Source organism: Camellia sinensis, chromosome 10 (assembly GCF_055761805.1).
Source record: "Camellia sinensis isolate YWXY chromosome 10, ASM5576180v1, whole genome shotgun sequence".
NCBI lineage: Eukaryota > Viridiplantae > Streptophyta > Magnoliopsida > Ericales > Theaceae > Camellia > Camellia sinensis.
The window spans coordinates 129,825,266-129,837,031 of record NC_138970.1 but is presented as its reverse complement, the minus strand read 5'-3'; the positions used below and the strand labels follow the sequence as shown (position 1 = coordinate 129,837,031).

The 11,766-nt window shown below is 34.0% G+C and overlaps 1 pseudogene across 1 annotated transcript; it reads left to right on the top strand.

Moving 5' to 3' along the window:
• The first annotated feature begins 1,936 nt into the window (after positions 1 to 1,936).
• LOC145800688 (taraxerol synthase-like) lies at positions 1,937 to 7,307 on the top strand (annotated as a pseudogene). The gene is made up of 12 exons (XR_014341494.1): positions 1,937 to 2,050; positions 3,080 to 3,308; positions 3,373 to 3,572; positions 3,660 to 3,857; positions 3,981 to 4,065; positions 4,210 to 4,376; positions 4,498 to 4,799; positions 4,920 to 5,016; positions 6,749 to 6,774; positions 6,923 to 7,045; positions 7,159 to 7,257; positions 7,302 to 7,307. The product of XR_014341494.1 is annotated as a taraxerol synthase-like (transcript).
• Positions 7,308 to 11,766: the final 4,459 nt, after the last annotated feature.

Sequence of the window (11,766 nt, the reverse complement as noted above, 5' to 3'; positions counted from 1 at the left end):
TCATTGGGACCATTTGATATTTACTTGATCATTAATTTCATGATTTTAGAATTAATCGAAGTACATGCAAGTTGACCTAACCATCAGATTTAAAAAACAAAAAATAAAATAAATTTTAATCTTAGTGGACCTTTGAGATTTTAACTTTAGGTATGTTAAAGTGTGTTATATGATAAAAAGTGATAAAAATAGAATCAAAAAATATATGTTAAGATGTGTTAAGAGTTTGTTAATTTTGAGAGTGAGTGGTGGTGCAATGAATGTATTAAGGAATGTGTTAAAGTGTGTGTTAAGAATATATACATGTGTGTATATAATAAATAAATAATTTAATGTGATAAAAAAATTTCAAGTCCAAAATTAAATTTCAAGCCAAAAAAAAAATCCCAAGTAAAAAAAAAAAAAAAAAAAGTTGACTGTCGGTTGATCGGGCGGTCAATCGGTTAGAACCATTTTTTTTTTTTTCCCCTTTTCCTTTTCTTGAAGGGTCTGAACGTCTGGGGTGGACTTTCGACCAGACGTTCGGAAGGACTTCCCCAGACATACAACTCTCTCTTTTTTTCACATTCCTCCTCTCTCTTTCGCTAGCTAAAATGCTAGCCATAATTAACAAAAAAGTTAACAGTTGAAACTAACAGACTCCACTAACACATTCCTTAATACTTCCACTATAAATCTAAAAATTATTTTGTCTCTCTTAAATTTTGGTCACTAACACTAACACACTCGCACTCACTAACACGTCCATTAAGAATACTCAAATACTTAGATTTTTTTGCTCCCTATATATAGGCACACACTTGTGTTTTGGCCAACCACAATTTCTCTACCACCACCTCCTCTCTCTTGCATCTTCTAGTCCTCTCTCTCTCACTCTCACTCTCTTAGTGCTTGCCTGAAACTAATAGCTAACTTTTTCAGCAGACTGTTATATGATAAAAAGTGATAAAAATAGAATCAAAAAATATATGTTAAGATGTGTTAAGAGTTTGTTAATTTTGAGAGTGAGTGGTGGTGCAATGAATGTATTAAGGAATGTGTTAAAGTGTGTGTTAAGAATATATACATGTGTATATATAATAAATAAATAATTTAATGTGATAAAAAATTTCAAGTCCAAAATTAAATTTCAAGCCCAAAAAAAAAAATCCCAAGTAAAAAAAAAAAAAAGGTTGACTGTCGGTTGACCGGCCGGTCAATCGGTTATAACCATTTTTTTTTTTTTCCTTTTCCTTTTCTTGAAGGGTCCGGACGTCTGGGGTGGACTTTCGACCAGACGTTCGAAAGGACTTCCCCAGACATATAACCCTCTCTTTTTTTCACATTCCTCCTCTCTCTTTCGCTGGCTAAAATGCTAGCCATAATTAACAAAAAAGTTAACAGTTGAAACTAACACACTCCACTAACACATTCCTTAATACTTCCACTACAAATCTAAAAACTATTTTGTCTCTCTTAAATTTTGGTCACTAACACTAACACACTCGCACTCACTAACATGTCCATTAAGAATATCTCCAATGCACTAGGCATATAATACTTGTTAGTTAAAATGCCCAGTGTGATTCATTTTTTTCAATTCCAATGCACTAGGCATATGATTAGGCATTTTGGCTCAACTCATATTCACTAGCCACATGTAGCTAACCTTCAACGCTAGGCAAAATGTATTCAATCATTAGGATCATTTCCCTCCATCTTTGTTATTGACGTGGCATTCTATAAAATTAATAGTATTTAAATAAATAGGTAAAATAAAGAGCATGGTTGGAGTAAAAACATAAAACAGTTGATAGGCAAAATAAAATATATACTTTATAGTAATATTTAGATAGGTAAAATGCCTACTACCGTTGGAGATGCTCACTTAGATTTTTTTGCTCCCTATATATAGGCACACACTTGTGTTTTGGCCAACCACAATTTTCTCTACCACCACCTCCTCTCTCTCGCATCTTCTAGTCCTCTCTCTCTCACTCTCACTCTCTTAGTGCTTGCCTGAAACTAATAGCTAACGTTTTCAGCAGACTCAAGTGCCTAACTACAACTGGTAATCCAAACCCCCCCCCCCCTCCTATTTTTTTACTACAAAAATGAAAAGGTCATATAAATTTAAAAAAAAAAAATTTATTAACTGATGTATTATGTAATAATATAATTTAGGAGTGGTTTGGAATGTTTAATAAGTGTATTTTTTAACTTATAATAAATAAAAAAATGTAGAAAAATAGAAAAAGTGGTTAAAAAAGTAAAGAGGAAAAGTTAATATAGATGTTGATAGATATTGATTGATATGACCCAAATAAGAGTATGTAGGTAAAAAAAAAAATATGTTTTTTTAATTTATCCCAAATACCTACGAAGAAAAAAAAAATGAAACAAGATCCACTTGGATGATAATAAAACATGTTTGTGAAATTTATTAGTTGTTAAAGAAGTGGTGATAATCATGACAAAGCCACTAACATTCAATTCAAACAACCAAGTGGAGGGAAGGAATAAATGTTTTTATATTTGAAGTTTTGTTAGAAGATCTCTTAATAGCTACTTACTTTTACCATATGTGGAGGAAAGATAAGCTATTGAATGAGAGCAAGGATCCTCTAGAGTTTTTTTTTCCTAAAGTTTCCTAGAGTAGTGCATTGTGTGGTTGAGATTTAATGACAAGTCACATCAATTTTTCAGCATTAAATCTCAACCACACAATACACCACTTTAGAAAACTTTAAGAAAAAAACACTCTAGAGGATCCTTGGTGATTGAATGAAGCTTTTGTAAGAGAGATCTTATTGGGTATTGGTTACTTATAAATCTATCAGATTTTACTTTTCTTTAATATACATGGGTCATTTTTTTTTTAAACACATTTCTTAATAAATTAAATTTTTAGAACAATTTTAATTGTAAGAGGTATTGAGTTCAAAACTCATTTCTTGCACTCAATCTATTCTTTCTATGCGTGCTCTCATATATTTCTTCTATTCATTCCACATATGAAAAATATATTTTTCATTTAAAGTTTTGATAGAATTAATGATATAAGTGACAAAATGGTAAAATATATATATATATATACTAGTTTGTTGGTAGGAGAATGTGGAGGTTGAAGGTAGCAGAAGGAGGGGGTCCATATGAGCCATACCTATACAGCACTAACAATTTTGTGGGGCGACAAATATGGGAGTTTGATCCAAATTATGGTACGCCTGAAGAATGAGCCGAGGTTGAAAAGGCTCGTGAATCGTTCACTCTGAACCGCTCTCGTGTCAAGCCTAGTGGCGATGTTCTTCTCCGCCTTCAGGTTCTCTGTCTCTTTCTTTCTCTCTCATATTATTAAGACATGATTTGTGAATTATATATTTTAGGCAAAAGTCAAAAAAAATCATAAGTTATCACATCAATTTTATGATTGAATTTGGTACATGTGAAATTACTATCTAGAATGGCATACTAATAAATGGTTGTACTACATGATGGTGCAGGTGATGTGTTTGTACATTACAGGGCATCTGGACGAAACATTTTCACCAGAACACAAAAAGGAGATTCTTCGATACATATACAACCACCAAGTAATGTATATGATAAAATGTTTATGTATGAATGTATGTAAGTGTGATTTTTCATTGGCGTGATTAATAAATAATTGATGACTATAGAATGAAGACGGAGGATGGGGATTCCACATGGAAGGGCACAGCATAATGTTTTGTACAGTTCTCAGCTACATATGCATGCGAATTCTGGGAGATGGCCCATTTGGTGGTCGTAACAATGCTGTTGAAAGAGGTCGTAAATGGATCCATGATCATGGTGGTGTGGTTGCTATTCCCTCTTGGGGAAAGACTTGGCTTTCGGTACTCACTCACTACTATTTCAATCTCAATCTCAATCTCAATCTCAATCTCAATCTCATCCTATTCATCAGCTTTATTATAATTAATTTATGTAATTTATTTTTTTAATTTGGTTTTGTGTAGATATTTGGTCTATTCGATTGGTCAGGGTGCATCCCCATGCCACCAGAGTTCTGGATCTTGCCTTCTTATCTTCCTATGCATCCAGGTAAGGTTGATCCACTTTTAAGTTTGTTATATTAAACTTTACGTTTGAAAAAAAAAAAAAAAAAAAAAGAGAGAGAGAGAGATAAAAGAAAAAAAAGAGAGAAAGAAAAGCTTATAACTTTTTATATTGATGACTTGAATGCAGCAAAAATGTGGTGCTACTGTAGGATGACTTACATGCCAATGTCATACCTATACCGGAAGAGATTTGTTGGACCAATTACTGATCTTGTTAAACAATTGAGGAAAGAGCTTCATTCTCAACCTTATGATGAAGTTAATTGGAAGAAATACCGGGATGCTTGTGCTAAGGTATGTCCATCCTTTCCATAACTATATCCCGTGTTTAGTTTCTGTGTTTTTAAACTTATTGCTGAAATTAATGAATTTGTAACAAATTGCTGGGTGGTGGTGCCATGGCATTACATTACAGGAAGATTTGTATCATCAGCGTCCTCTAATACATGATTTGATGTGGGATAGTCTGTACATAACGACAGAGCCGTTGCTTATGCGTTGGCCCTTCAACAAATTGAGAGAGAAAGCACTTGCAAAGACATGGAGCACATCCACTATGAAGATGAAATTAGTCGGTACATTACCATCGGATGTGTCGAGAAGGTTTTATGCATGCTTTGTTGTTGGGTGGAAGATCCTAGTGGTGATTATTATAAGAAGCATCTTGCTAGGATCCCAGATTACATCTGGGTTGCTGAAAATGGAATTAAAATGCAGGTACTACTAGTTATTTGTAAAAATAAATAAATAAATAAAATAAAATAAAAATTAATGGAGGACCATGCTATTTCTGATACGTCTCCTTTCTTTTTGTTTTGTTTTTTTATTTTATTGCAGAGTTTTGGCAGTCAACAATGGGACACAGGTTTTTCAGGTCAAGCAATATTGGCTTGTAATATGCTTGAAGAAACACGGGGGAAGTTCTTAGAAAAGGGCATGATTTCTGGTGGCACCATAAATCTGTAATTTTTATTATTATTTATTATTTATATAATTGCAATACATGTGGTATCCTCCTACTCATTTAGAGGTTATGAGAAGTTATGAAATATGAAAAGATACTGGAGAATTAAATGGAGAACACGGAGTATGAATTGGAGGTTAAAGGAAGTTATGAATACATGGAGGGATATGTGGCATTGTGAGAATGAAGATGGAAAAGTTGGTAGTTTTAGGTGGTTATTGGGTAGTTATTTCCTACAAATATTTTCCTATAAATAGTCATTCATAGCTATATTGTAAAAGATTCAGGACTACAATCAAAGACAATTGATTTTAATATTTCTTGTCATTTTCCTTATCTTAGGAGTAGTTTAACATAAATCTATATTTCGAAGCATTTATTTTCAGCATTTCTATTTCGAAGCATAGAAGTAGAGGTAAGTAATTATTGTAGGACAATCTTCACTGTATTTAAATTAATTAAATTCTGTTGTGTACTAAACAACAATCAGAATAAAAAGAAATAAAGGAAATGAGAGAATTTGTTTGATTACAAAAATCAAACTCGAAATAAAAATAAAAAAATAAATAAAAACAGATTTTATTTTGTTACAGAAACAAAATTAAAATCTGATTTAAATAAATAATAAAACACTAAAAATAAATTAAATAACTTACTTGATTTAATTTCTTCGAATTATAATCTGATCAAGTCCAGTGTTTGACACTGTGTCTTTAAGACAGATTCGTCCTCTCCACGGTGCTTTCAGAATTTGGACGTCTATCTCCCAGGATAAAATGATCTACTACAAACAATAGCAGCACTACAAATTGTTTGTCTTACGAACACACTAAGTGTTTACACTCTTTCTTTCAGAAAATAAATGCAGCAAAATGCAGAGATTTAATTTTGGATGTACCGTAAAACCAAACCAGTTTAATTTTGGATTTCAATTGACTAGCCTCCCATGCCAGCATTTTGGATGTACCGTAAATAAAATTAAATTCAAATGTTTTTGACCCAAAAAGATTAGTATTGGGTTGAACAAGCCCAACACGCACACGTGCCCAGGCCCAGCCGACTGACCGGACGGTGGCGCGCGTGTGTGGTGATTTTTGGGTCCAATGGGTCTAGCCCATTTTGCCCATAACCTCTCCCTCTAAAACACTTGGGTACCCCTTGGGGCACACCCCAAGTACCAAACCCAAGCCTTATAAACCCATTCAAAACCTCCCACCAAATCAATGTGGGACAAGCCATTTTACAACCTTAAGGAATTTCCACCAAAACTCCATTTCCATGGAGCACACTTTGGCTTCAATTTCCCATTCACTCGGTAATGGTTTTGAGCAACCAAATATACCACGTAAATCACAACGCGGCATAGAACGCGTTACCACTTTGACCCGTGAGAATCGACGCACGGGGCCCACCTAAAAAATAGACCGAACTTAGGAAAAAATTCTGATTTTATCCAGAATTTTATAACCATTTTCAACAATTATTACTTTGATTGTTCACTCAATCATCTTTCTCCGTCTCCCTTTTTATTCTTTTAATTCTTCTTTTCTCTACACTTGGCAATTTTGAAGTCCTATTCGTTGAGGCAAAAAAATCGTCAACACAATCGCTTGATAATTGACTTGAATTTAATCTGTAAGGATTTTTCAATCCTTGCTGGCACGCTCGTATTTATGATATTTTCTTTCGTAGGAAAAATAAGCCAACAATTTCATAAAGAAATCACAGGTTTATCTTTTATTTTCTTTTTTCTCAAATATGTTTTTTTTCTTTTTATAAATATTTTTGAGTTTATTTTCAAATTATAATTTATAACAACAATCAATTTTATTCATTCTTCCCTGCTTCTTTCTCTTCTTATCCTTCAATTTCAAAGGTGAAGGACAACCCTTCTGGTGATTTTAAAAAGATGTTCAGGCATATTTCTAAAGGATCTTGGACTTTCTCTGATCAAGATCATGGTTGGCAAGTCTCAGATTGCACAGCAGAAGGGTTTAAGGTGACATTTTCTTTCTTTGTTTCTTTTGTTTTTGCTCTTTTTGTTTTTTAAAGTACAATTTGATGTTGTGATATTAGTTCTGTAAATATGAATGAGTTCTTTTCCTTTTCCAGTGTTGTCCGTTGCTGTCTCAATTGCCACCCGAAATTGTTGGTGAAAAACATGAGGCGGAAAGATTGTATGATGCTGTGAATGTCATGCTTTCATTACAGGTAACACTTCTGTAATTTAAAATTTTTCTTAATTGTTAATACAGCCCTAGTAAATGGTTTAAAAGAAAGGGTCATGTTAAAAACCGATCACTGAATTGTCACTAAAATATAAATAATGATAATAGTTAAAATCTTCTTAATGCACTTTTTTACATAATATTTGTATAGATTTTTTATTTGTACATCGAGATTGTATGAAAAATATATTATTTTATTTTATTTTTATTTTTTTGGTTTTTTTGTTTCTCAATGCTTACAGAGTAAGACTGGAGGTTTGGCAGCTTGGGAGCCAGTAAAAGCAGGGTCTTGGCTAGAGGTAATACTTCTTAATGCGTTTTTTGCAGTGCAAACACAAACACCCTTTTTTTTCATTTAATTTGCAATTTTGAATTTTTTTTTTTTTTTTTGGCAGCTTCTTAATCCTACAGAGACCTTTGCTGTTATTGTAATTGAACACGAGTACGTAGAATGCACAGCAGCATCAATCCAGGCTTTTGTGTTATTCATGAAATTATATCCAGGACACCGTAAAGAGGAGATTGAAGTTTTCATCAAAAAGGCAGTTCGTTTCCTTGAAGATATCCAATTGCCAGATGGGTCGTGGTATGTTGTTCCCAACTTTCTGTGCGTGTGTGTATAATTACTGTAAATGGAAATATTTGGGTGAAAAGCCTACACAAGCATGAGATGCAATACTAAAAAAATTATATGAATTTATTTAATTTAATTGAGCATATGATTATTAACAGAGCAGAATATAATGAAAAAGAATTGATCTCACATTATTAGAATAAATGTCTTAGTTTTGTTTGAACCTGCTATATTTCCTTCACGTACGGGACATGGTTTGCGCTGGGAGGGTTGGTAGCAGCGGGGAAGACATACAACAATTGTGCAGCCATCCGTAAAGGTGTTGAATTTTTGTTGTCGTCCCAACGAGACAATGGAGGTTGGGGAGAGAGTTGCCTTTCTAGTCCCCTCAAGGCTTATTTTTTAACTTCCTTCCAAAATATGAATCGTTAACCAAAATCAATGCATACTAGCTAGCTAGCTAGTTAACTTTTTCTTTTAATTATTAATTCATTCATTTCCACGTATAATTAATTAACTAATTCTATGTTCTTTGTGTCACAACAGAAATATGTAGCACTAGAAGAGAATCGAGCCAATTTGGTGCATGCTTCATGGGCCATGATGGGTCTAATTCATTCCGGCCATGTAAAACTTCATCTACATATACATGCTCGGCAAATTAACACAAACAATATTCAAAACAAAATTTGTGATGTTCTTTAAATTCTGTAACTAACTAGGCCGAAAGAGACCCAAGACCTCTACATCGTGCTACAAAGTTGCTGATCAATTCCCAAATGGAAAACGGAGATTTCCCTCAAGAGCTATTCATCAATTCTCTACGACACAACCAATTTTACCAGCTATCATAAATATGATTAATACACAAAAGAGAGGACAAATAAAAATTAGTTTCAGTTCTTCAATCAATATGATTTTACTTTTTATCGTAAATTTACATTCTTCCCTTTTTTTTTTTTTTTTTTTTTTTGACGAACACAGGAAATTACCGGAGTTTTCATGAAGAACTGCATGTTACATTATGCAGCCTACAGGGATATATTTCCGTTATGGGCACTTACAGAATACCGTAACAAAGTCAAATTGCCATCTAATAAAGAAAATTAAAATTAAAATTCTCTCAGCTCAAATTAATCTTGCCATCCTCATGCAGCTATTGTCACCACTCTCCACAAAACATATAAAATGGTTACTCATCTTGGGAGGTTGTTGTTCTAGTGATTTTGGGTCTAATGTAATATGCAGGGGGTTTAAATGCTTGTTCTGTTTTTGTATGTTAATAAGAGCAATTGAATAGTGATATTTTGCCTCCATGGCCTATTAGCCTCTGTGTCAACATAAATTGTACCCATCAAGACTGTTTAATGTCAATGACACTTTCTTATGTATTTTAAGTAATAAATAAAATGAAGGGGGAGGGCTGCCCCCTTGTGTAGCCCTTTTCACATTAGACATTAATAGAAAAATAAATAAATAAAATATTTGTATTTGTCCTTTTGTCATATGCAACAATATTCTTAGTCCTTTAATTTTTAATATATCAATTTCATTCATGAAGTTTCAAATTTGAGTCAAAATGATCGAATTTTGAACTATCATCTAAATTATTAAGGGAATGATACTTGTTTTTCAAATGTTCCTAAAAATTGCATTTGGTACCAATTTGCTATTCAAAGTTTTAGTTTTGTCAATTTTGTCCTTACACATTGTAAAGCTATGTTTGGATAGCCAGATCTGAACCACATCAATATCTTTTAATGCTTCTGAGAGATAATTTAGTTTCATTGGTGAAAAATTAGAAGAAAAAGTCTTAAAAACTCCCCATGCATGTATCAAATTAAATAGAGTTGCTAGTTGAATGGTGGGGGAGCATGTCTCGATTTGTGTACAAAATCAAATCTAATTCATAATAGTTTTTCCATACTTGAAAAATATATATATTTGTTAGACTCAAAATCTCTCACCATGTGAGATAAAAGCATTAGGTTTATGTATATAGTTGTCACCACTCAAGCCCGCCCCTCAGGGTTTAGCATCGTAACCGGTCAATAATCCTTGATTACCAAAGGCCTACTTAATAGTAATAATAATAGTACAGAGTAAGGGGCTGGCGGAAGCCAAACAGTAAATAAAAGACGTCAATGAGCTGTGAAAATCTAAATGGAAAAAGACTTTTATGGACTAGTCCACATTCATAACCATAAACATATATACATATCGGATACACATAACATACAGGTTAGGGATCCAATCTCTTTACCATAACTGTACAGTCAAAAGTCTTAAACGTTCAATACGTACCAGAGACAAAAGAGTGAATCTGGAACACCCCAAAACAGCCTTGGCTTGAACAGACTTGGAACCTCGAAGTGAGGCACAATAGTTGGCTTGACAAAACATGAGCTTAACTTGACGCTCCTAACTTCGGTCCAGTGCCTGGCCACCTACATATGTTTATAAATAGTGAGCTAAAGCCCAGTGAATAACAAATGCGTAAAGGGGGCAAGAATGAATGTCCTTTCAGTAATTAAAACAGTCATTTGCATCAGTAGATCAGTTATTCAATCAGTGGCTCATATTTCATGCCATATCAGTCAATAGCAAGACAGTACAGTAGGTCTTAATAGATCGAAGAGTCAGTTAATGGCCATCAAACAGTATACAGTATTGGTTCCAAACATTGAAACTAATAGAGATCTCTATGATAGTAACAGTAACAGTACAGTAGCAGTAACAGTAACAGTAAGTTGTTATGGATGCCACGAGTACAGTTTATAAAATAGGACAAACATTCATTCAGTAAACAATGTCCCTTCAGAAAGCAGTACAGTCGATCATTCAGAAAATAATTATAATTGAACATATCTTTACAATATTGTTACTCACAGATTACTGGGCTATAGGCAGGCTAATCAGCGTCCTCGGGTGCCAACCCTACATAGCTGCAGAATGAACATAAGCTAAGTTACACACTTGGGATTAATAACTTAGCCCCTTAACTTGACTTAGTGTGGTTCTATAACATTATCCTCATTAAGATGCCTTAAACATGGCCTAGGAATGCCTATGATGGAATGAGGATGCATAAATGTACTTTAAAACACTTTTCAAAATTTGCTAAAAACAGGGGTCTCGCTTGAGCGTGGATTTCTCCGCTTGAGCGAGCTTACCAAAACAGAGAGGTCGCTCGAGCGTAGACTCCCTCGCTCGAGCGGTCTGCAAAAATGCAAAAAGTACTGGTTGCTGAAATTCTCCGCTCGATGCTCGCTCGAGCATAAGACACAGTTCTTCGCTCGAGTGTAGGTCTCGTCGCTCGAGCGTGTGTCTACATACGCAAAAACCCGAGAGCTTGCAATCTACGCTCGAGCCAGCATTCCGTCGCTCGAGTGAGAGTCTGAGAACAAAGGTGGTCGCTCGAGTGTGGAAGCCAAAATCTGGGTTTTCCAGATTTGCTCCCAAAGCTCAAACCAAGAATCAAACATACCAAAACTCATCCTTCTGGGCAAATTTTCTAGAAAACACTTAGAAACCCATAATACAACATGTTTTAGAGATCATTTTATAAAATCAATGTCCAAAAGTATGTCAATTGAACACAAATTCAACCCAAAATTCAAGAACATGATGCAAATATGCCATGCATGTGTTTATTTGAATTCAAAGCTTCTAACACATGATCAAATGAGCCATTCATCCCAAAAAACAAATGAATTCTTAGATCACAACTATGATCTAGACATGCATGGAAGAATTTCATGCAAAACAACTTCAAAACTCTATAATATGGACATGCGTGTATGAATGTGTTCTCAAATTAACACTTTAAGCTAATTCTTGACTCTAATCACCAATTTTTCCATGAACCAAGCAAGAAACAACTTAAATTCATAATTAAGGGAGTGAACTTCCTATCTT